This window comes from Adiantum capillus-veneris, chromosome 10, assembly GCF_014529385.1.
Source record: "Adiantum capillus-veneris isolate H3 chromosome 10, ASM1452938v2, whole genome shotgun sequence".
NCBI lineage: Eukaryota > Viridiplantae > Streptophyta > Polypodiopsida > Polypodiales > Pteridaceae > Adiantum > Adiantum capillus-veneris.
The window spans coordinates 152,865,797-152,892,385 of NC_140940.1; positions in this window are offsets into that span (position 1 = coordinate 152,865,797).

The window sequence follows — 26,589 nt, forward strand, 5'->3', positions numbered from 1 at the left end:
TCGTGTTTATCGATCATCAAAACTTTTAATATGTCAAGATAATAATTCAAATTAACGACTAAACCTTGTGGATTGTGAAGGCAGAAGGGCGAGAATTAGAGAAGCAAGAGATTTTGAAGAAATTGAAGAAGAAGCAAGATTTTGAAGGAATTTTTGAAAATGAATTTCAAATTGGGTAGAGATATGAAGAGGAAATAAATGAGAAGACACCTATCAAGATCATCTAAGGATTTCTTAGAAGAGAAACTCAAAATTCATAAGCTCAAGAATAATTGAACACCCTAGAAGGAGCTTTTGTTTTGCGTTATATTTCCAAACTTAAAAGTCAAAATTATGATCCTTTTACAACCGAACTAAGGACTATACCCTTAAATCCAATACCCGAGCTACACAAATTGGGCAGGAACTTGCCATGGAATTGGCCCTTGCATGCCAAACACCTCCATGGTCACCCTCATTTAATCTACATCTTGAAGCCATCAACATGGTCACCTTGGACCATTGGGCAATGCACTAGTTGTCCACGAAGGTCAAAACCCCTTCAATAGGTCGCCATCTCTCCTTTTTGCTCACGTGCTACCTTTGCTTGCCTGCCAAAAAGAGTTTGTTTTTTCAACCTGAAATTGAGTATTTGGGACATACTGTATCAGAAAAGGGAATACATGTAGACCCCAATAAAATTAAAGCGCAAAATCCACAAGTGCTTAGCTCAGTGAGCTTGCACTAGGGAGGGGAGAAGAACTCATCAACCTCTAGTAGGTGTGCTGAGCAAATCTCTCACTGCTCAATGGTTGCCATCACCACAATTAGGCACGGTTTTTTTCTTTTCTCACTTGGGGTACCCACAGTGTCCCTTTGGAGTGAAATTTTAAGAAAAAACATACAAGGGAGGGTACCCATGGTTGGCATCCCCCCAGCTATTTCGACGATCGGCTACGGATTCAGCAAATCTCGAGAGAGAAGGCAACGAAGAATCTCTACAATTTCAAGAAATTTCAGAGATTCCCAAGCAATTGCAAGTATTCAAGAAATCCAAGTTGCTTTTAGAACTCATTTGAGTATGCTTAACGAGATACCACAACTAAGAGGTGTCTAAAAGAATATCTCTTCTCATTTTCTATGAAAGTAACAAGCTAACATAAGTCTTCAACAAAGGATAAGTCCTTGACTTGTTAACATTCTTCATTTTCTATGAAAGCAACAAGCTAACATAACTTTTCAACAAAGGATAAGTTCTTGAATTGTTAACATTCTTCATTAGTAGACAGTCCCACAATAATTGGTGTTTGACATTGAGAACCCGGCCTAAACATGAAGACACTAAACTTAGTTGCAACATGTTTTGCCTCATAGTAAGCAAACTCCAACCAGAGAGATAACCTTTCTAATTGGATTGCTTGGTGCTAACCTACGCACGTAGTATATCCTTTAGCACAAAATTAATACTTGTGATCTACCTATCTTCTCTAAATGACTGGTAGAATTGGTACTAATGTACGTGCTTAGCATATCCTTTGGCACAAAAGTAACACTCATAATCTGGCTATCCTCTCTCCATGACTGGTAGTATTAAGGTATATTTCCCCACCATTCATAGATAGTCCTTCAAAATGACTGGTAAACTAGGATCACAATTCCTTACAACAATGTACAAAGTAGATTAAATAAATTGTACAAAGTTTGATCAACTTATCTATTACCACCCAAACCAATCCATGACCTCTATTGGTGATTGATAGAAGCTACTAATATCATGTGCATGCCTCTCCAAATCAGCCTTTGCTAAGCACTAGGGGCCATAACACCTAGTATGAAATCATACATAAAGCTAAAAACTCATGAAAATGAAAAATCTCAAACCAAATGATCATACTCAGTCGAGGTGCTCTGGCCGCTCCGTTGAATGGGGAGAAGTCGTCCTTCTTATCAAGACTATTTCTTACTCAAGCTATGCTTGACTATGGTCTTCAAACCAATCTCTGGTGATTGCAAATAGTGTATTCAAGAAAATGTTGTGCTTTTGGTAATGGTCACAAACCTTGCTTGTGCCTTGAGTGCTTAAGCTGCACATTTATAGAAAAACTTCTATGGCAACACACACATCCATTGCATACCATAGCTATCAAGAATATTCCCGATAAAAATAAAAAACAATTACATACCTCATGAAGTACTTGTCTTGACTTGCCTTGCTATCGTAATGATCGAATGAATTTCATAATAAATCTATTGTTTTTCAATAGATTTTGTACTTCCTGCTGCCGAGGGCCTTGCCAAATTTACAACCCAAGTCGAAGCTTATGAGAATTATACATGCTGCTCACATGCCTTGCATGTGGCTTTGCTTCAATTTTTGAGCTTTCAATTTCCAAGCAACTCACGACTGGGTCAAGGAAAAAATTGTTGTGCATCTCCATGGGATTGACCTTGTCACCCTTGACTTCTACCACTTTTTCCCGCTGTGTTTAGCCATGTCAAAGCTCTAAAATTTCAAAAACTGTTGATATTTTGTAGTAGAGCATTGATATGGAGTGTAGTCTTAGCAGGGAATCATCCTCCCTCCTCTGTATCAGAGCTCAAGGGAGAAGGGCAGCTATGGAGGAGGGGAAAGACATAGGGCATGGACTCTTGTTCTCTCCCTCCCAATTGCTCTCTCAATCTCTCTCCCTCTCTGAGAAATGAGGGCTTCACGGAGTCCTCTAAGCTACACCATGTAGTTATGCACTTTCAAAAGTCCACCGGACAATGGTGGTCTAGCCTACGCGCCAACGATGAAGCTCCACGAACATGGAAAGCTTTAAGAGCTTCCATTATGAAGCATTTTTTGGCCACCGATGCCAAAGTCAAAGTACTCACCGAATGGCGAAGCTTGAAGCTCTCTCCCTACAAATCCATTCACAAACATGTAGACAAGTTTTGGGACTTACAACTCAAAGCCACTGTCTTCAAAAAGTTGGATTTTGGATAGCAAAAGCAACAAATTTGTGCGGGCTTAATTGAAGAAATGACGGAGTATGTCAACTCCCAAAGGCCACACACCATATTAGCTAGCGGTTATACACCATACTATGGTGGCTTCTTGAATCAATTTCCAAACGGGGACTAAAAGAAATTTTAAGTCCACAGAAAACAAGGGTTCCAATGAGCCTAAGGGGAAGGACAATGTCCAAAAGTCTCCTAAGGGCAACTTCAACAAAGCTAAAGAGAAGGGAGTTTATATTAAAAAGAAAACTCTCTCCTGAAGAGATTGAGTGTTATCGCAAGGATAACTGTTGTTTCAAGTGCGGCGAGCAAGGGCATACATACCACACTTGTCCCCAAAAGAACACCCGCCATGAACCTCCTAGAGCTACCTTGGTCAAAATCCAAGAGGAGGAAACTCACCACAAAGGATCTCCTCTATGCCATGCTTGGGGAAAAGTAAGAGAACATGATGCTTTTATTCTCTTTGACCCTGGTACTACTCACAATTTCATGTTCACAGAGTTGGCCACCAAGCTAGGCATACAAGCTTACGAGATGGGAGATGTCCTACCCGTAGCCGGTACTTTCAAGGGGCAGGAAGCTTCAACCACTCCCTTAATCGGGAAATTGAGGCTCCATGTCCAAATCTCTGTGGACAAAGAGGACTTCTTTATCTCTCCTCTCAAGCATGAGGCTGTAAATCCTAGGGGCACCATGGTTGGATCGCATGGCTGCCAATGTTAAATTCCCTGAAAGAAAAATCTCCTTTAGGTTCAAGGAAAAAGATATGTACATAGATGCCAAGCAAATGGGTAATACCATACCCATTGTACATACACAAGCTTTCAATAAGTCAATAAAGAGCTCTATTTCCGTGTACATGATTTTTGTCAAAGAATTTCAAAATGAACCTAATGTTTTAGCAAAAGAAAATATACACAATCAAAAGGAATTAGAGTTATCCAATTTTCTCAAGGGGTTTCAGGATGTCTTTATTGACGACATCCCTTGTGAGCTACCTCCTAAACGAGGCAATGATGACCATGCAATTGAACTTCTTCCAGGAAGTTCACCGCCTAACAAACCTCCTTATAGAATTTCGCAAGCTCAACAAGAGGAGATTATGTGTCGTCTTTCTTTTGCACTAGTAGCATAGGAGAACAAAATGGAGCATATGTGTGTCGACTATGTAGTTTGGCTTGTAATTGTTGTATATGTCTACAACAATAGGCACTATACATCATTGGCTCTCTGCATAAGGTGCAACCAATAAAGATGACACTTTTTGTGGTAGCAAGTCCGCATGGCCTAGCTATCAAGCATTTAGTTTATGAGACACCATGAATAACCTAAGAGAGCCTCAAGCTAGGGGATTTTTGGATTCAAAACCCTATAAAATTCAATATGACTAACTTCTTTGCTGTGTTAGACATCTTTTTCTTCTATTCATAGAGAGAGAAGATTATAAGCTGGGAGTGGTATCTGATAAGCATTTCATTAAGAGTTATAAATGGGCCATACCCTTGAAAATGCCACTCCTAGAAATACATTTCATAGCTTATATCCTAGATTATAAGCATTTCATTAAGAATAGATTCCTAATGAGCATAGCAAGGATGCTTGGATAGAGAGAGCAACAAATCATAACACTTAGTTAGATAGGCATGAACAATACTTCAAAAAGAGAGAGAAATTAAGCTATTGACAACAGTTGAGGACTGGATTTACCTAGAGCAGGTCCCCCCTCCAAAAGGCTTTGTATTATAGGTTTCCGTCATTAAGGGAGACATTTTACAATACAATACTTTGTGTTCCTTCAATAAATTTTTGGTGCAATAAAGATGGAAGCTTCAAGCACCAAGCTTACACTTCAAAACACACCATCAATTCCCTCACGGTCTCAAACCCAAGACCTCACACACCTTCAAAGATGGTGAGAGCTACCCGGATATGAGAGTAGATTAAGAGGAAGAAGGAGTATTCTTACCAGAAATAAGTATGTCTCCTCATATAATCACTCTTAATAGCTTAGCATAGCTTAGTAATTAGCACGATAGAGGAGATGAACATGCATTGGAGCTTGGCTCTTGGTTAGATTTGTATCACAAAGCCAAGAGTTGTTGGTGGAGGCCTCCCTTCTCACAAGCTTGGAGTAGATGATGAGCTTTCCATTAAAGCTTGAGAAGGAGATATCTTCTTTTCTTCACACATGAGCTTATGTGAGTGTGTCTGTGATAATGCCTTGCAAAAATTAGTCCCCTCTCTCTCTTGGTTGACCCCTCTTGCTATTTGCTCATGCTGGCATCCTATTGGTCCCTGCAAAGCTTAGCCAATGACAATTAAAAAGCGTAAGTTATGCCTTGTGACATGTGTCTCCCTTTCCCCTTTTGTGAGAGCTTTAGGTATTTCAATAATGAAACTAAACTCTCATTGGACCTCTTAGTCTTCTGGCCAATAGCAAGCCATTGGGCTACTGAATGCTCATTGGACCCCTTGGGAGACTGTCTAATAGTCTTCTAGAGAGTTTAATTTCTATTGGTTCTTTTATCAATTGTTTTTAAATGAATTAAACTAAATTTACTCTAGCCTAACTCTCATTGGTCCACCTCTATGGTCATCCAATAGGATTTGAACGCACCTTGGGGGCAAGTGGGCTAGGAAGCTGACATGTGTTCACTATGCCCTTTGTGTAAACGGAGCTTGGAAGAGTGTGTGTGTGTTTCTTTCTTAGTACCTACAAATATGGCTCACCTATGGGAAGACTTTTGAGTCTTCCCACGAGCATCCAATTTTCCCTAAGGTTTGACCATTGAAGATTTCATTTAATTTTGGAACCTTAGCATTTTGGAATTCTTGATGGACTGAACCTTAGGGTCTTTGAAGCCCATTGATGCACATTGCTCTTTTGGATCCCTACTGTGACCAGTCTGCCAGCCTAATCAGTATTCTAGCTTTTTCTCCCCTAGTACTTTCCCATATTAAATCAGTTTAACATGAGAAAATCATTTAGGAGAATTAGATATTAGTTATTATGACATTACCTCTCTCTTGAAATCATAGTCGTCCTCGACTATGAGGTAGAGAAGATAAAGCGTAGTCATTAGTCTGTTTGCTAGCGGGTAGAGGATCCCTATTTTACCCTACAACATCATCCCAGAATGGATGACTAGTTCATTTGGTGCTTGAGAGCATTGGCTACCGCAAGCATGTATTCACATGGGTGATATGGTTTATCGAGCGGAGGGCGAGCAGCCAAAAGCGAGCAAGAGATTAAAAAAATCAAGAATCATAGCATCGTAGGGTCCAAATAAACATTGAGTTTGCAAATAAGTGATTCTAGTTTTCTAATCTTAAAAAAAAAAGGGGTGAATTCTTTGTTCAAAGAAAGACAACATTAAAGTTATTATATTAGGATAGCATTTTTATATGGACTAAACTTTATGTTATTTATTTGGTTCATGGACCCTCCACCATGTTACCAATATGTTTACTGAAACTTATCAAGTAGGTAGCCAAAATGACTTTTTCAGAAACTTATTAATTAGTTTGGGGGGGGGGGGGGGGGGGGGGGGGTGTATTGTTTTTTTTTATGGCTTAAAGGGACTTCAGAGACCAGCACAAGCATATAGCCTAGTGGTTAAGGTTGAGTTTCATACTTTGTATGTGATGAGTTCAACTCTTGCTGATTAAAATTGGTTTTAAATGGTGACCTGCATGGACATGCTAATTGGAGATGCTAAAGGATCTTGGAGAGATTCTATGTAATGAAAAATAAAAGTAGTGTACTCTCATTACAATATAGATGCTAGTGTGTACAATGCAACAAGGGAACACGATACCAACAAGAAGTGGGAAAGAAAAGTGACAATCCAAATTAAGTTTTCCAGTACTCCTTTCTTCTTCATGGGAATATTTGAGGATGTCCAAGTATGGGATGAAAAGCAAAAGGAAAAGGTGATGCAAGGGACACATCTCTCTCTCTCTCTCTCTCTCTCTCTCTCTCTCTCTCTCTCTCTCTCTCTCTCTCTACCTGTGTGTTTTGTGAGGTAGTAGCATTCTGCATCTCTGTCACCAAAAGGTTGGATCATATGGGTAGATAGGAACTTTCGTGTGGAGAATGGAGGTGGTGCATTCCCAATGGTGGGTATGGGGCAAGATCAAGAAGGCCACCTAGTTGATGCAGGGCAAAAGTTGTGGGTGATGGTCTTGCATTTGATTACGGAACAAGATCAACATGGAAATCTAGTTGATGCAGATAAAGAGAATGTGAGCACAAAACGAGTGGGCGAGAAGAAAGGGGAGGATCTCCACCCTCGTGTCCTACGTCTCTCCTACTAGCACTCCACATGTCCCTCTCTCCCTTTGTCTTGCTTCATTGCATGTTGCACAACATGCACACATGTGCCTCATTTGGGTGTCCTACTTGGTATACAACAAAGAACGAAGGTGGGGAGAGGATGCTAGCAATGCACATGCGGAACACAGGGAGGGGAGGGTGAAGGGGGCCAGAATGCAGGAGGGAGTGAGCGTTTGATTTTTGGAATTCGAAGAAGATTTTGCTAATAGATGTGGAATAGAGCACGTAGTATATCATTATAGGAAGCCATTTTATGCTTATTGATATTTGATCCTCACCTCTCATTTCCTCTACTAAATCCATTTTTTTAATTGAAGTCTCTTATCATTTTTTTAAGCTTAGAATAGGCTAATTTTTAATCGCTGTGCACTTTGGATAAGCATTTCTAAATGCTATTATAACATTGTTGGTGACAATATCATACAATCACCACCTCGTTGTGCCATTTATACAAGCATTCAAAATGATAACACGGGTAGATCTTCAGGATATGAAGTGATAAAATGGATTCAAAAAATGAGAAGGTACCTAAGGTTCCTTGTTTGGGAAGCATTTTGCAACGTTAATAATGTTAAGCACTAAGTGACAAGATAAATGACTTTTAAAAATGAGGGGCCCTAGGTTTCACGCTATGTTCATCAATTCTATGTAGGTTGCATGAGCTTGGGGGCCTTGCGATTAGTTGTTGTAGGGGATGGGAGTAGTGGGAGATGATATCGAATGTCAAGCCTGGAGGCGTTGTTGCATGCGGGGGGAGGATCTGTGCCGCAGACGGGTGGGGGATCTCCTCACGTGGGAGGAGCCTAGCCACTCCATGATTCCTAGTGTATGTGATCTGCTTGGCCATATTATTTTTGGTTTTAGGGTTTGTCGACAACCCCTCCCTCAGTTAGGGGAGAATCTAGCTCGCCTTGCCTGGTTAATGTCCTTGCCGTGCAATGGTTTGATAGGAGTTGAGCTATGGAAATCTCTGTTGTCTGGTGGTTTCAATTTGATGTGTGGGTTGGGGCTTGGCCCCCCCGTTGCATTGGCCTGCATGTCATTGGTTGGGCTCTGGCTCGGGCCTTCAGATGGTGTTCTGGATCTTTTCATCACAGACACCTTAAAGTCTAGAGGTTTTTGGTTCTCAGCTTGTCTATTGGGGAATTGTTACTTTTGTTGGTGTTCCTTGGTGCTCTTGTTGGTTCATAGCAATCGGGGTCTGGATGGTGGAGTCCCGGTCCGGTCTGGTTCGATGGTTGGCTGTCATGTTTGATGTGGTGAATTCTGAAGGTCATTGGAATACATGTCTGATTCTTTTTGGCTCTATCCTCTTGAGGGATGGTGTGCTCTAGTGATAGAAGAGCTCCTTTTGTGCCACCTCTTGAGTCCCAACTGGGTAATGGGGGCTATGGGCCCTGTCCCCTTCTCCGCATGTAGTTTTTTATTTGTTTTTATATTGAGGGTGGCACCCTGTTCAACCATGTACTTGGATATTTGTTCGGTCGACGGGGTGGCTTCCCTTATTTAGCCGATGTACTTAGTCTATGATGTCGTGCGGTGTGGTCGTCTCATGTTGTCGTGAGAAATGGGTACCCTCGCTTGATTCTGAGGAAGGTTTTTATTTTGTAAATTTTTTGGTGATTATTAATATAACATCACTTATATGTGAGTTTTGTAAACAAAAAAAAAGATAAATGGCTTTAAAAAGTGAGAGTGTCAACCCCTTCACCATTAATCGTTTTAATAATCTATGAGGCCTTTGGAGACAATAGTGTAAAGCACAACCCCCCCCAAAAAAAAGGTAAAGCTTAGAACATAGAAGGTAAGTTGTTTAAATAATGGGCGACTTGAATACACCATAGCCACTTGAAAAACCTAGGTTGGGTGAGAATAATTTTTTTTTCAAAAATTGAGTGAATACTCTAACCCTCACCATGACTTGTTGGGAAGTGTTTGGAAACGCTTGTGTAGAGTGCTTGGTGAGAAGAGAGGGCAAGGCTTATTGTTTCCAATAATTGATTGAGTACTAATCCTCTCACCATGATTTAGTGCGAAGCATTTGTAAACGCTACTCCAAAGGGCTCGGTGAGAAGAGTAAGCTTGGTGAGCACCAAATGCGTATTGAATTGCTCACTATGGCCTTTTACAAAGCGTTTGGAAACGCTACTCCACAGGGTTCGGTGAGAAGAGTAAGCTTAGTGAGCACCAAACATATATTGATTTGCTCACCATGGCCTTTTACAAAGTGTTTGGAAACGTTGCTCCAAAGGGCTCGGTGAGTAGGCTTGGTGAGTACCAAGTGCAGATTGATTTGTTCACCATGGCCTTTTGCGAAATGTTTGGAAAGGTTACTCTAGAGGGCTTCGTGAGAAGAGAGGGATAAATGAGTACTAATTGTGTTGTGATCCTCTCACCATGTTCTTTTGCAAAGTGTTTGGAAACGCTAGTGTATAGGGCTTGGTGAGAAGGCCACCTCCTTTTAGTCATTGCCAAGGTGTTTCCAAACTTATCGTGGTGGAGTTCAACTGCCAAGGTGGTGGTCTTGTGATGAGAAGGGAAACCAAGGTGATGTGGGAATCCAAGGTCAGTGTACAATGTTAGGTCAAAGAAGAATAGACAACACCGTTTTAACGATGTTGTCTACATGTACCAATTGGCGAGGACGATTGTAGTGGATTCAGACGTAGATGACGACAACCCATCAGTAGGTTGAGCTCATATAGCAACTGCTATGCATTGAACCAGTTAATCCACCTTGTATCCTCTTTCAACAGTGCTAAGTGGAGGTCCTCATACCACATGACAGGTCATGTCATATAGTCCCACCAACAATGAGCACATCATTTAAAACACCTGTCAATCGTTACCACTAGCTACTGGTTGAAGGGTATGATGAAGGGGCCATGCATATCTAGTCATGTTGCAGTCTATGACATCTTTCATCAAGCATGTACTTCACATATCAACCTAGTTGTTGTACAAATTGAGTCAGCACTACACTTGTAACCTCCATTTTGAAATGCTATTAGCTAGGGGATGGCGAAGGCAACAATTCACAATTTGCTCTGTGTATGCCCATCAAGAAGTGATAATAAAAAGTTTAACACCTAAGCACTAAACTTGGTCTTTTCAACTTGTGATTTGAATGCTTTGTGACTAGATCCAAGCTTCTTCCATTTGCATTCAGCCTATTTTCTTCCTCTTGCTTCTCTTATTTTCATTAATTTTTTTTTCTATAGGATGTTGCAATCAAGGCCCTTGGCTATGGGTCAGTGGATATGGGTCAGACATAGGTTGTGATTGTTTACTATTATAAATAGTAACTACTTGGATAACATTGAGTGACTAGATTAAAGTCACAACTGTGTCAATGTATGCCTCCCCCCAATTGACTATACAACTAGGCACTTGCATTGTCATCAAAGACGCATGACAAGGGTAATCTTCAAGAGTTGCTTGCATATTTGATAAGGTACTTACCAAGGATAAATTGGATGTTTATTGGCTTCTTTACATTAATTTATTGCTTTCCCAATTGGTGCCATATTGTGGCCATGCAACTTGTTACATACCTACCATTAAGGCTATCAGCAATTGGTGTCAAAAATAAGGTCCACCTTCAAGGATAGCCATGTTTGCAAGGAACCTCTCATATACCATGCTCTTAGTATAACCCTCTGCATGATTTCCATCTCTGTGTGTGTGTGTGTGTGTGTGTGTGTGTAATCAACACTTTCTGAGTGTTTCCCTTTCCCCAACTCTTCTTACCTTGTGTTTTGAAACTCCATCTACCTTGACAAAAAAAACCTTCACTTTGAGGATTGGCTTTGAGAGAAAAAACAATAAACTATTTAGCACTTGGGAAGGTAAACTTTGACCCACTTGCTTTTGGAAATGCTATTTAATAGGGCTCATTGAAAATAATGAATCTTTTTTTTTGCAATACCATCCAAAAGGAGAGGGCTGAAATATATTATAGCATAACTCAAAGAAATACAAAAACTCCATGCCCATATTGAGCCATGGATTCTTCATCATACTTAATGAACTTAACAGTGCATCTAGAGTCCATATATGAATCTTATATAGTTAATGAAATTAATGAATTTTATACACAAGATAACCTCATTCATGATTTCCATGCACTCCTCCTATCTTGCTTTGATTAATAAAAATGTAGGGTCGAAGAAGAAAAAGTGAGAATATTCAAGCATAAATTATCTTTGTGGAAAAGCTAAAGAGAAAGACTCCTTCAATGTATATAGCATATAATACATACTTCTTACAAAATTTCTTTTCTTCCTATTGACCTCCAAGCTACCTAAATCAATTTGGTCTTGGTGGAAAGTTAAGTCGAGACACCCTTTTGTCTTAGAATTCCATATGCCTACTAACCATTTTGACGACAAGTCTATGAATATTGAGCAATATCCACTCAAGGGCTATAATATACTACTGTGTGGCTGTAGAACTTATATATCTTTGCCCAATTAGAAACAAATCTTTGTAAATACATTAGTATGGATGTCAACGAAAGTGATGTTAATGATTGATACAGTAAGGATGACGATCTCTTTGCTAGTTCAAGTGTTGCATCACATTATGCAAGAATCACAATAATAAAATAAGAAACAGTTGCATCACATGATACAAAAATCACAATAATACTAATATTGAAAAAGAGGACGAGGATGTGACTAGCAAAAATGTGGTTTATATGGGTGATGTTCCCTTTGTTGTAGAGAACTTTAGGCCTTCCCAAAACTCGCTCTCTCTCTCTCTCTCTCTCTCTCTCTCTCTCTCTCTCTCTCTCTCTCTCTCTCTCTCTCGTGGACGGTTAATATTGGTGTTGATAGCAAACCAAGTCAATTATCTACCAAGACATTGCAATAGAAATAAGTCATCCTTTTTTTAAAAATATTCTTTAGAGTGTGCATAATAAACACTAAAAATTGGTGATTGTGTAAAATTTGTAGGGAAGATATGATAAGGTGTGAGATACACTTGCGTATTTTTTTAAAATAGTATTAGGATTTTAATTAATTCATACAAGCATTGAGAGTGGTTGGAGTTTAAACTGATTGTTAATTAAGTAATTTAAAAGAATTAAATCCTTCAGGTATAGTGAGAAATATAGGGCATAAGAAATAACCATTTTTTGTATTGCATACTTGTAGAGATACTTGATACAAGAAACATATGTTCTCCTATTGGGGGCAATGTATAAGCAGAAATCTTCACAAAAGGATCAATATTAGGAGCTAAGAGCATTAAAATGTGATCTATGTGGTCTCATCTCTCCATGTTCCTCGCTCGCTTTATATCCCTTGCTCGCTTTTTGCCGCTCATTAAATGATACCACCCTATTCACATTAGTCCATATCAATCTTCCATAGTAGAGTGACAAGCTCTACTTGGTGTTCAAGAGGCGTCGTCTCCGAAAACATGATCCTAAGTATGCATACTTCTAAACATTTGTGCACAATAAAGACAAAAAGAGTTTTATAAGACAAAAGCTTTGTTCATTTAAACATTTTTACATTTGCTTACTCGAGGGAGGCATGGGAAGCATTGTAAGAATTGACAAGGTTTACGTTATCCTTTAATTGTATGCCATTAGTTCTTAAACTTAATAAGATACCATCGGGTAATCTTACCACCTCTCAATACCTTGTCTTAATGTTGGAGAATGGACTCAGGCTGCAACACCTCTTCTTGGTCCTTGATCTCCGGTGGGTCTTCAATAGTTGGTTCTTGAGGTGGCTCTCCTTTGTAAGGCTTTAGTAGGCTCACATGGAAAGCATTGTGTATAAGCCAATGATTGGGCAACTTGAGTTGATAAGCCATCTCATTGACTGGTCTAAGAATCTGGAAGGGACCATAGTACCTTTTTGGTAATTTAGCATAGTACTTTTGGTGTCCCGTAGGATTCTTGCCCGTTGTGTGCCTTTCCTATGGGATAAAGATAGCATCCTTAATCTTTTGGAAAGATTCTTGCAGGTCTCGGCTATACTCATCTGCAGAGCGAAGATCTTCCTTGATTGCAAACAATAAGACACATCTAATTTCAAATGCTACAAAGAACAATCAACTTCTACACTGAATGATGTCAGTTGTTTGCAAAAAAAAAACCAAAGCAATATTATATGTGATTGGTCATTTCATGCACTAATAATCTATTATAATACATAATGCACTCTCTGTATAAAACAATGCATGAACTAATACAAATAAATCTTTAATATAATCACACAATTGAGGACTACTTGTACCCAATGAAAGATCAACCAATTCAATATATAAAAGCTATTTTCACCCAATTAAGGATTATAGCTCCTATATTGTGGAGTGATACTGTATATTAACTCAAATCTATGATGGTGAAAAATGCAAGACTTCAAGGATCTTTATATGCCCAGTACACTAGTACAGGACATCCAACCCTTGACTATCGACTTGTCATTTACATATGCTCATCTTCTAAACCCAGTTACAACCCTCATTTAGACCAATGGCTTTGTCACAAGGATCCTGACTCTCCAAATTTTCAATTGTTTTGGTTTCGTACCTCTATGTTCAGTAAAGGAGTTAAAAAAATTTAGAAGTGGTTACCGAATTAAGAATCACATTTGGCCCAAAAAAAGGACCTATGGCTTTGTAACCTTAGGCCAATTCACAAGGAGATGACTATACCCAGCACTCGGATACAATCTCCAAGGATTCTCCTAGCTAAAGGAATGCAATAAGCACACTATTTACTATATATAATTACGCTCGTCGGGCTCTTTCATTTCCCGACAGGCCCGCCAAGCATTTGTAAATACCCTACGGGCCCGCAGGGAAAATGAAAGAGCCCGACGAGATCCACAAGGAAAAATAAAAACTCCGGCGGGCTAATTGGCTCTATGGGGTTTTGCAGGTCATAATCAAATTCACATTAACAATTAACGTGATCACATGATTTTCTTGTGTAAATACTATAGTTATTAAGGTAATCACATGATCATGATTACGTTAGTGAAATCCCTGAATGGAATGCCACCCACGGATGTATCACGAGGAGAGAAATTGTACAAAAAGGAAGACATGAATTTAAGTGCACAAGTTGAAGTTCTAAATTTTGAAACTCAAGATGTGAACAAATATAGGGACAGAACCTTGGTTGTAGGAACCAAGAAGTGGTTCATAGGACCCTTTTGTATTCATGTATCTCCCTAAAGACACTATGTATCTTTTGGTTTTCTACGATTATAAAAATTTGATTTTTGATATGACTCATATTATTTTGAGGACATAATATTTAAGTCTGAATCTTGGTTTTATCATTCTAACTAGCTTGAGAATGGGGGGTGTGTGTGTGTGTGTGTAGATGACTGACATCTTACCTCAAGGGATATGGGCGGATATACTCTCCCACCTTATGGTTGAGGAGCATCTTCAAACAGGAATGAAAGTACAAAGGCTTGTGACTACCACGCATAATGGGAAAGAGAAGAAAAGGTTAATGTCCATGAATTGTATTGTACCTAATACATTTTGAGCTTGGTACGATTACGCTACAAGAAACCCCAAGTTTAGACCACTTGAACATAAACCCTTGCCTGTTGGGAGTATATAGTGGGATACAATCCAAGTTGGAAAAGGACATTGTTGTCACTAACCAAGTGCTGTACATAAATGCTTATGAACTTACCCTGAGACCAACAAAGGAAACACGGATAGCTAGGAGCATACTACCCTTAGTAATGGCTACATGATATTTGAACATTGTTATGTTCAACGTATGGGGCCGTCAATGCCAAACCAACGACCAAAATTCCTTTAGCCCGGTACCTTGAAAGTTGTTCTTTGACTTATTTGAAAAGTCATTGATCCACAATCCTTGCCATGTAAAAGTTTTATACAACGCCTATAACAGACCCCAGTGCCTTGCAGATTGTGCGAATATATAAAGCTGAGATGGGTGGGACACATCGGATGTGTTTCCACAAGAATTTGCTTACTTTGATGACTACTTCGGGTACAAGAAGGCAACAGTTCACAACAAAATGGGAGTACAAGTAACTAATCGATCTTTTACCCAACAATGGTATAATGCACACGCTAATGAGGAGATGTTTCAACCAAAGATAAAAAAGGATTATTGGGATCACCCGTTTGATATACTCAAGAAATAGGATAGCTATGCTCCATTGGTGGTGGAAGTATGTCACAATGGCTATTACCGGGTGCATTATGTCAGAGCCATTAGAATCTATTAGAAACTTTCAAGACACTTTTGTAGACTTTTTTTGGAATCCCAAGTTTTGTGGTATAGTAATTGGATTAATTTATTTGTTATTCTTTCTCCTATTCTCTCTCTCATTTTATTCGCAATAGTCTATTCTAATTGTCTTAAAGGACTTTGAGCAGATTAGAATATTGTACTAAGTGTGACCTTGGTTGATATGGTGCAGTAAGTTACCATGTCTCCTAGAGAAAATGCAGCTACTGCTAACACAAATGCACCTATTGTTCCTCAACACACCATCATTGATAGAGACATCAATGCTATGCTATGCAAGTCTTAACCTGAAAATTTTAGCGGGAAGACAAAGATATAGGAAAAGTTCTTGAAGACTAGATTGAGTGCATGGATGACTACTTTGATTTGGCTAATTCATCTGCAGTAAACAAAGCTATCATTGATAAGTTTAAACTAGAGAAAACAGCCAAGCATTGGTGGAGATACCACTGCACAGAAAACAATGTTGATTCTAATGCAACAACTTGGGATTATCTTAAAACCCAGCTCAAGAAGAACTATCAAAACAAAGTTTATCATTCAGACCGTATGAATGAGTTTCTTGACTATACTCAAGGAACCACAGATCTAGAATCATACTATCAATATATCTTAACCCTTGTCAAGCATGCTCCAGCAAGGATGACTCAAGAGGTCAAGGTAGCTCGATTCATGTCAGGGTTATATAATCCTATGAAGATTAGACTCGAGAGTCTTTGTATTACCAATTTTGCAGATGTCCTTGATGGAGCCAAACCCATTGAAATAGAGTTATCCACTACCAACAAGAGGAAACTAGAACCTGCTCCTGTTCATGAAATCAAAAGGTCTCGTCCCAAAGAGGAACAAAGGTATGGAAATCCACAGCAAAGAAGAGAGAACTTATTACGTATGAAGGCTAGACAAGATCATTTGTGCTACACTTGGGTTGATCTTTGTCAACAATCCAGGGATTTTCCATTTAATAATTCAAGATTCACAGGATTGGTGGACTATGAACCTAGAAATTTCAACCCGAATTGGAATTTTGTACCTTAAGTAGCACGGGACTTTTAGATCTTCCCTCAATTACCTCAAAAGGTGCTTTTCCGGTGGAGGTATGTACAGTATTATTGTAGGTATACTCCAGTGAGGGTAAGTACTTCTCTCATTGGAACTTTTGATGTACTTCCGTTACATAGATTTTTAGTAGATCAAGAATTGTTAGGTTAGCTATTTCACTTTGGCCATTCGTTTGTGGGTAATAGGCCAAAGAGAAGTTTAGCCTTGTCCCTAAATTCTCAAAGAGACCCTTCCAAAAATTACCGATCATTCTAGGATCTCTATCCAATACTATGGACATTGGATAAGCCATGGTACTTGAAGATTTGTAATATGAAGAGGGTTGCCATTTTGATGGGCTTTGATAGTCTTTTTGACAGGTATAAAATCAGCTTTTTTGTTGCACCTGTCTACTATCATCCATATTCCCATATTCCCATGGATAGACTTAGGCAATCCAAAGATAAAATCCATGGATATGCTCTCCCATGGTGAATTAGGGATTGACAAAGGTTGAAACTTCGTTTTTTTGCATACCACACATTTAGAAACATACTCTTGTAAGTTGCTTTTATGGTAGGCCAATAGAAATATGTTTCTATCCCTTTTATGATAAATTGAATCCCTCTATGCCCCGCATAAGGAGGAGCATAAGATTCATACATTACTTTCTCATGTAGTGAATTAGTAACACATAGTCTATTGCCATAGAGAAGATAACCATCTTGTAAAGTAAATGGTTCCTCTTTTTTTCCTAGTGCAAGGGCTGAGAGCACATCTCTAAAATTGGGATCAAGAGTGTACTGATCTATCATAGAAGATAGATCATTGTGAGTTGCTATGGAATTCGCATTCACTCTTGGCCATCTTGAGAGTGCATCGGCTACTTGATTATGCTTGCCAGCAATGTGAGAAATATGAATATGAAATTGCAAAAGAAAATTTTCCCGCCTCATTTTTTTGTTGGGGAGCTTGGTTTGCGTCAAATAGGTCTTCTATTTGTGGAACGGGAAACCATTTCTTGATAGTGATCCTACTTAGTGCTTTATAGTCAACACACATACGATTATGTGCCGCCTTTCTTTTGTAGTAATAACACTGGTGAACAAAATGAAGATGAGCTAGGCCTAACCATGTCCTTCTCAACTAACTCATGCACTTGCTGCATAATCTCCTCTTGTTGAGCTTGAGAAACTCTATAAAGAGGTTTATTAGGAGGTGAACTTCCTGGAAGAAGTTCAATTGCATGGTCATTATTGCCTCCTTTAGGAGGTAGTTCACACGGGACGTCGTCAATAAAAACATCTTGAAATCCCTTGAGAAAATTGGATAACTCTAATTCCTTGTGATTGTTTATATTTTCTTTTGCTAAAGCATTAGGTTCATTTTGAGAATCTTTAATAAAAATCATGTTCACAAAAATAGAGCTCTTTATTGACTTATTGAAAGCTTGTGTATGTACAATGGGTATGGTGTTACCCAACTCCTTAGCATCTATGTACATCAAACCATGGTGCCTCTAGGATTACATCCTCGTGCTTGAGAGGAGAGATAAAGAAGTCCTCCTTGTCCACATAGCTTTGGACATGGAGCCTCAAATTTTTTATTAATGGAGTGACTGAGGCTTTTGGCCCGTTGAAAGCGCCATTGCAGGGTAGGACATCTCCTATCTCATAGGCTTGGATGCCTACCTTGGTGGCCAACTCTGTGGATATGAAATTGTGAGTAGAACCAGGGTCAAAGAGAATAAAAGCATCATGTTCTCTTACCTTTTCCCAAGCATGGCGTAGAGGAGACCCTTTGTGGTGAGCTTTCTCTTCTTGGATTTCGACCAAGGTAGCTCTAGGAGGCTCATTTTGTGTATTCTTGTGGGGACAAGCACAATAGGCATGTCCTTGCTCCCCGCACTTGAAACAACTTATCTTTGGCATCGGTAACCAAAAACTGCTTCATAATGGAAGCTCTTAAAGCTTTCCATGTTCGTGGAGCTTCACCGTTTTCCCGTAGACTAGACCACCATTGCCTGGTAGACTTTTGAAAATGCATAGCTACATGGTGTAGCTTAGAGGACTCCGTGAAGCCCTCATCTCCAAATGCCGTATCAAATTGTTGGATGAAGGCCAAAACTTTGTCCGTAGCACCAAATATGCCATCATAGGTAAGGAAAGAGATGTTCTTTCCTCCTTCTTTGAGCTTTTTGAGCTTGGACGACCTCTTCCACACAGAATAGGATTTCCTATGGCCTCTTCTTTTTGGTGGTTCGAAAGTTGCACCATCACTTTCTTCAGAAGAGGAAAAATTTGAGGAGAATGGAGAAGAGGGTGACCTCTTTTTTGCCTTTTTCTTTCTTTGTTCCTCCTTGTCTGTACCGTCACTTTCTTCATAAGAGGAAGAGGATGAAGAACATGGAGAAGAGGGTGACCTCTTTCTTGCCTTTTTCTTCTCTTGTTTGCTATCATCCCTCTTTGAATAATGGTATAGAGAAGTGTGTGATGGTCTTCTCCATTTAGGGGATGTTGGAGAGAGTTTTGCCCGCCGTCTTCGTGAGGCCTTCTCCATTGAGGTGGCAAGAGACTCACTTCTTTCTCGTTCTTCCGGTGGGGGACTCTACCATTGAAATTTGAGTTCTCCTTTGGGAAGGAGATGCATCGTCAAAGTAGTAGATTTTTGAGCCCTTCGTATGGATCCTCTTCTTCTTTCCCTATCGGAGAGAGGTCTCTTTTGGAAGTCTCATAAGGAGGCTTCCTAGGTACTCTCTCTTCTTGGTGGGGAGTTTGGAGAATCCCATGAGCACATAGCTATCGTTGAACTTCACTTTGGAGGGATGGATTGCCCATGGCTTGTTGAAGCCTAGTAACAAGGTAATTAACAAGCATAGGAGCATCATTAGTAGCGTTCTCATTAGCAAAATCAAAGCTATCAACATTAATTTCACTTTCTTTACTATTGTCAGCCATTCTAACAACTTTTAGGTGTAAAATTTTTAAGTGTACTTTGGCACTTCAAGCCCTAGTTTCTACTCCTTTTAACCCCTTTAGAAAAGCACTCAAGCGCTTATAGTCGTGGCTCAAATATCATTAATTGTAAGGAATAGAAGAGAGGGTCTTTCACCACCAAAATAGTACCACTCTTGTCAAGCTTTTAATAGCTCAATAGTGGTTAAACCACCGTAGGCAAGCCCCATGTAAATCCGGTCCTCAACTATTGTCAATTTCTTAATTTCTCTCGCTTTTGAAGTATTGTTCATGCTATCTAACTAAGTGTTATACTTTTTGTTGCTCTCTCCACCCAAGCACTCTTGTTATTCTCATTAGGAATCTATTCTAATGAAATGCTCACTATGTTCATGCTATTTTTTGCTACATACAAGTTAGTAGACCATTAAAAGAGAGTGAAATTAATGTTGATAACTTTGATTTGCTAATGAGCAGGCTACTAATGATGCCCCGATTCTCGTTAACTATGTTGTTTCTAAGCTTCAACAAGCCACGGGCAATCCATCCCTCCATCCAAGTCTTAAGTGCTTCATGACGCAGACCAAGCTCTCCGCTGACAGATAAATGAGGTGAGCAAATTTTCTTTTGCAATTTCATTTTCATATTGCTCACATTGTTGGATAGCATAATCAAGTAGCCAATGCACTCTCAAGACAGCCAAGAGTGAATGCAGTTTTCATAGCAACTCACAATGATCTATCTTCTATGATAGATTAGTATGCTATTGATCCCAATTTTTGAGATGTGATTTCAGCCCTTGCATTAGGGAAGAAAGAGGAATCATTTACTTTATAAGATGGTTATCTTCTCTGTGGCAATAGACTATGCGTTACTAGCCCACTATGTGAGAAAGTAATGTATGAATTTCATGCTCCTCCTTATGCAGGGCATAGAGGGATTCAGTCTACCCTAAAAGGGATTGAAATATATTTCTATTGGCCTACCATGAAAGCAAACATACAAGAGTATGTTTCTAAATGTATAGTATGCCAAAAGACAAAGTTTGATAGAGGGAAGCAACTTGGATTGCTTCAACCTTTGCCAATCCCTAATTCACCATGGGAGAGCATATCCATGGATTTTATTTTTGGATTGCTTAAGTCTATCTATGGAAATACGGGAATCTGGACGATAGTGGACAGGTTTAGTAAACAAGCTCATTGTATACTTGTCAAAAAGACTATCAAAGCCCATCAAATGGAAACCCTCTTCATATCACAAATCTTCAAGTACCATGGCTTGCCAATGTCCATAGTGTTGGATAGAGATCCTAGAATGACCAGTAATTTTTTGAAGGGTCTCGTTGAGAATTTAGGAACAAGGCTAAACTTCTCTTCGGCCTATCACCTGCAAACGGATGGCCAAAGTGAAATAGCTAACCTAACAATTCTCCATCTACTAAAAGATTACATAACGGAAGTAGATCAAAGATCCCAATGGGAGAAGTACTTACCCTTAGTGGAGTATGCCTACAATAACACTGTACATACTTCCATGGGAAAAGCACCTTTTGAGGTAAGTGAGGGAAGATCAAAAAGTCCCCTGCTACTTAAGGTACACGGGAAGATCTTCGATGCAGATGAGTATAGCCGAGACCTCTAAGAATCTTTTCAAAAGATTAAGGATGCTATCTCTATCTCACAGCAAAAGCAAAAGGCTACCGCTGAGAAGCACAGAAGAGCTTGGCCAAGTCTTTAAAGAAAATGATTAGGTCTTACTCAAATTTTCCAAGGCTCAATTAAGGCACACGATGGGCATGAATCCAACAGTACAACAAAAGTATTATGCTAAGTTAGCAAAAAGGTACTATGGTCCCTTCAAGATTCTTAGGCCAATCAATGATATGGCCTATCAACTCAAGTTGCCCAACCATTGGCTCATACACAATGCTTTTCATGTGAGCCTACTAAAGCTTTACAAAGGACAGCCCGGGGAGGTCCAATGAGGTGCTAGCAAGAGCAAATAGCAAGAGGGGTCGACCAAGAGAGAGAGGGGGCTGATTTCTCATGTGTAGAGTAAGAAAACTCTCTCTCTTCTCAAGCTTTAATGGAAAGCTTATCATCTACTCCAAGCTTGTGAGAAGGGGCCTCAGGCCTATACCAACAAATCTTGGCTTTGTGATGCAAATCCAACCAAGATCCAAGCTTCAATGCATGCTCATGTTCTCTACCATGCTAATTACTAAGCTAAGCTATGCTAGTATGAGTGATTATGTGAGGAGATGTACATCTTTCTCGTAAGACTACTCCTTCTTCCTCTCAATCTACTCTCATACTCCGCTAGCTCTCACTATCTTCAAAGGTGTTTGAGGTCTTGGGTCTGAGACCGTGAGGGAATTGATGTTGTGTTTAATAAGTGTTTTGCTTAGTGCTTGAAGTTTCCATCTTCATTGCACTAGCTAGTATTGAAGGAACACAAAGAATTGTATTGTAAAATGTCTCTCTTGATGGGAGAAACCATAATACAAAGCCTTTTGGAGGGGGGACCGGCTCCATGCAAATCCGGTCGTCAACTGTTGTCAATTGCTTAAATTCTCTCTCTTTTGAAGTATTGTTCATGCTATCTAACTAGGTGTTATACTTTTTGTTGCTCTCTCCACCCAAGCACTCTTGTTATTCTCATTAGGAATCTATTGTAATGAAATGCTCACTATGTTCATGCTATTTTTTGCTACACACAAGTTATTAGACCATTAAAAGAGAATGAAATTAATGTTGATAACTTTGATTTTGCTAATGACCAGGCTACTAATGATGCCCCGATGCTTGTTAACTATCTTGTTTTTAGGCTGCAACAAGCCATGAGGTTTTTCATAGAGCTTTAGCTATTGAGGCTCGCCATCACACACTGTCATGCACAAACGAGTTCCACACCAACTCACAAAGTGCAAGTGTATACATTCCCTGTGCATGTGGGCGTAGGATTTGTTGGAATTACATCTCTCTCTCTCTCTCTCTTTCTCTCTCCATTGTGTTATATATATAGAGATAAGCAGGTGCCGAGCAGAGAGGTCAATACTTGGACTCTAGGATCTCATCCTCGTGAAGATGTAGATGCAGCTGCAAATCTTTGCACTAGATGGCATTCTATAGATGACACGGCTACGTATTTAAATGGGGAGCCTAATGCAATGGAGGCAATGGGGGCAAGGTCTTGTGCTCTATAATTAATCTTAACCCATTCTGTGAACCCAGGCTGTCTTGATGCCAGTCAAAATTAGGACTTTCTAAGCATGGCCCTTGACAATACTTGGGCTAGTGTGCATGCACCTAGTGCACCACCCTTTCCAAGGAATTGTCAAGATAGCAACAATGTGCTGAGGTTTGTTCTTGATGTAGAGCCTCCCCAGTAGAATCCACATAGTGCACAAAATAGTTGCATGTTGTGTCGTGCAAAGTTCTAACTTCTCACAAGGGCCCGACACTCCCGACGGTGCTAGATTTGAGTGGAAACAAAGTCTCCAATTAGTTTCCTTCTGATAGCTTCAACTCCATCGCTATACTGCATGACAACTGCAAGTGGGCCAACTGGGCATTGAACCGAATGGGCATCGCCCACAGCATGGTCCAACACCTCCCTCGTCTATATATGATGAGAAAAGTAGGCACATGGTAAGGTGGGCAAGGAGGATGCCAAGGGCGGGGCGAGGTGCTTCACGATGGCAAGGGTGGAGCATGTACTTATGAGTAGGCAGTCGAGGGCCAAGTTTGTTGCAGTGTCACTTGTAGGACTCATGAAAGGTGTGAGCCTCCCCCCCCCCCCCCCCCCCCCCCCCTCTCCTCTCTCTCTCTCTCTCTCTCTCTCTCTCTCTCTCTCTCAAGCTAGGTGGCTGCTAGCGCTCATCTCTCTCTCATTCTAATCAAAGAACCATTCCCTCTTTTGCAAGTTACAATTCCCAAATTCCTTTCCCCCTCGTTTTGCTCATGCTTGTGTTTACTCTTCTATTAACTAACCAAAAAGTGAATATCCATTGTTTGCTCCTTGAATTTAATATGGCTTTTTATCAAGATTGTTCATGTGGCTCTTGCTATCAGTGCTCAATCTATGTTGATGCATCCAAGTTACGCCCATTTGCTATTTAACTTAGCCACCTTTCAAACAACACTCCTCTCCCCACGGTTTGGATGGATATAGCAAGTCTTACACGCATTGGTGCTCTCTCTCTCTCAAGCTAGGTCTTACTTTGTTCGAAGGCACAAGGTCCAACAAACCAACACAATCACGAACACTCAACTCGTCGTCATGCCATTTTGTGTGGATTCGATTAGCACACCACCCAAAATTTCGTAAAAGGATTCCAACATGTAATTTTGGCAAGGACAACATCGACATTACACTCCTGATGGCTGCCACTTGGCACTCCTTGATTTCCTGTTAAGCTAAAACAGTAAATGGCAACTCCTGTGTCTTCTGTGCAAAGATCATGGGCTCTGCCTCATCGAATCCATCATAACCTCCAACATCAAGATCAAGCGCTTTTGCACTTTCATCCAGGTCCATTATATGATGGTCATCTGAGAATCTGTAAATCTCTATGTGATTGCATCTTTGCGGCCAGCTTTGGCTTCAACAAACCAAGAGAAGACCACGCAAGTTGACCACGCCACTAGACAAACATAAAATTGGTTTCAACTCTGGTACTCCATACTAGGCCTACAAAAAAATTTAATAAGTAGTCTCCACTCCTCATGGTCGGACATGCCACCTTTCTTTACTTGATTAGCCTAAGGGCTTTTTATGTGGGGTGAACCTAGAGGAGGTTGCTCCATGTCGTCCACTTATTTGACGTCAAATCATTGCACGCCCACAACAAAATGCTAAATCTACAATGCAAGTAATTCAAACATGTACAGTATGGAGAAATTTTGGAGACATCAAATTTTGGGCCTAGCCAAATCTATCAAAATCATGGCACAGCTATTAGTTGTTAGAATAACAAGGCATTTGACTCAAAGGTAATGTAAATTGTGCAATGGATCCAATAGAGGAAAAAATACTGGCTCACCATCTGGTAAGTGGACATGATATAGGCGAAATAGGGGAATCTAGGACTCATTTTCACTATCACCTTGTGAGAGAGAGAGAGAGAGAGAGAGAGAGAGAGAGAGAGAGAGAGAGAGAGAGAGAGAGAGAGAGAGAGAGCTAGCTTTATGGCTAGTTTTGCTGACAAGATGAGGACACAAAAGGCTACTATAAGAACTCATGTTGCCTCCATAGGGGAACCAACCTTGGTAAAAGAGAAAGAGGAAAGAGCAACCAACCCTACATAGTGCTATCGACAACCCTAGGGATGTCAACAATATGTTGTTAATATTTGCAAATTGCCAAAGTGAATTGGTTGATTTTGTCATTGATCATGATAGTACTTATTCATTTTCTCACTAAGATATTTAAGGAGATTAAAACTCAATCAACATTCGGAAAGAAAACTGAGGAGAGAACTAGCAAGCAGGAAGGAATGAATAATAAGTATTGTATTCCCCGAATGAACGAGATGGTTGATTGACTACATGGAGAAAATATGCTCACAAAGATTGAGTTTTGGTCAAGCTATCATCAAAATATGAATTCAAAAAGTTGGCATCAACAAAATCGCTATGGCCATTGTGAATTGACAATCATATGAGGCTTTTGGCCTTATAAATGCTCTTGAAATTTTTAATTACTTGATGCAAGATAGTTTTGAGAATTCTTAGAGGGATTTGTCTTTGTATTAAAGATGCTACTTGGGGAAAGGAAGCAACACTCTTCAAGGATCATCCCAAGCTATTGTTTGAGAAACAAGCGATGCTGAGACTTAGGTTTACACCTGACATGTGTATGCTTGAAATGCACTTCCTATTGAGGTTCAATCTTAAGTTTGGGATTTTTGTGAACACTCTAGCTACCAAGAGGCTAAATCTATAAGTATCAGCTATCTTAGTTGATGATCCTCGAATAAGGTAGTTGAAATTTTCTTTATATGCGCTCTCTTTCTAGCATGGTGAAACAAGATGAGGTGGGTCATCTCCCAAAATACCCCAATCTAAAAGCACTTTCTTTATAACATATCTAAAAAATAGAAGTGAGCATGTGAGACTCAAACTTAAGTCTAAGTCTTATTTGATCATGCTAATTAGGCACTTCCAATTGAGGCTGGAATATAAGTTCAAACGCCACCTCTCATGCTTGCTAATTGTATTGGCCTATTTTGGTAGTGTACATTTCCTTTTTGTTGCAACTTAACTCCCGTATTAAAGTCCAAACCAGTGATCCAAATTCAAAAAGAGCACGGCCAAATAGCCTAGTAGCTTGCTGATCCAAACCCAACTTTCAAAAGTTAGGTTGGTAAAAAATGATGGATTGTAATTCATCACCCCAAATCAAGTCTTTACCTGCCTGATTGTACACTTGTCTCTAGGGCTAGTCTAAGACAACTCATAAAGTTTGGTCAAATTTCAATAAAACTTGCTCAAGCTATGTTCAAATGTTTTTAATGGTCAAGTTATGGTCATCAAAGAGAAAACACAAATTTAAATCACTTGGTTTGTGACAAGTTTTGTGATCTCTAGTCACTCAAAAATGTACCTTACAAGATGCCTTGAGAATAGAAACATAAAGCTCCAAGACAATGAAAGGTAGCTCTATATGAATTTGCAAAATTTATCTTCCCCATGAGACCATACACATCATAGATGAAGAGATTCAAAAGATTCCCACCAATATCTTTGTGGGGAAATTCAAAGACAAATTTTAACATGATCATGGGCAACAATATTTCCTCCAAAATCATGTGCTCTACATTGATAGATTATCCAGAGAGAGTAGTTGGACAAGTATTTCAAGCCACCACCATGGTGTACAAAATACCAGAGAGGACATAAGCCCATCAATAGAATGGAGAATCTACTCTAACCAATAAAGACTGGCCTTCATTCAAAGTTAGAGTCATGCAATAGATATAATCATAGAGGCTCTACACATCC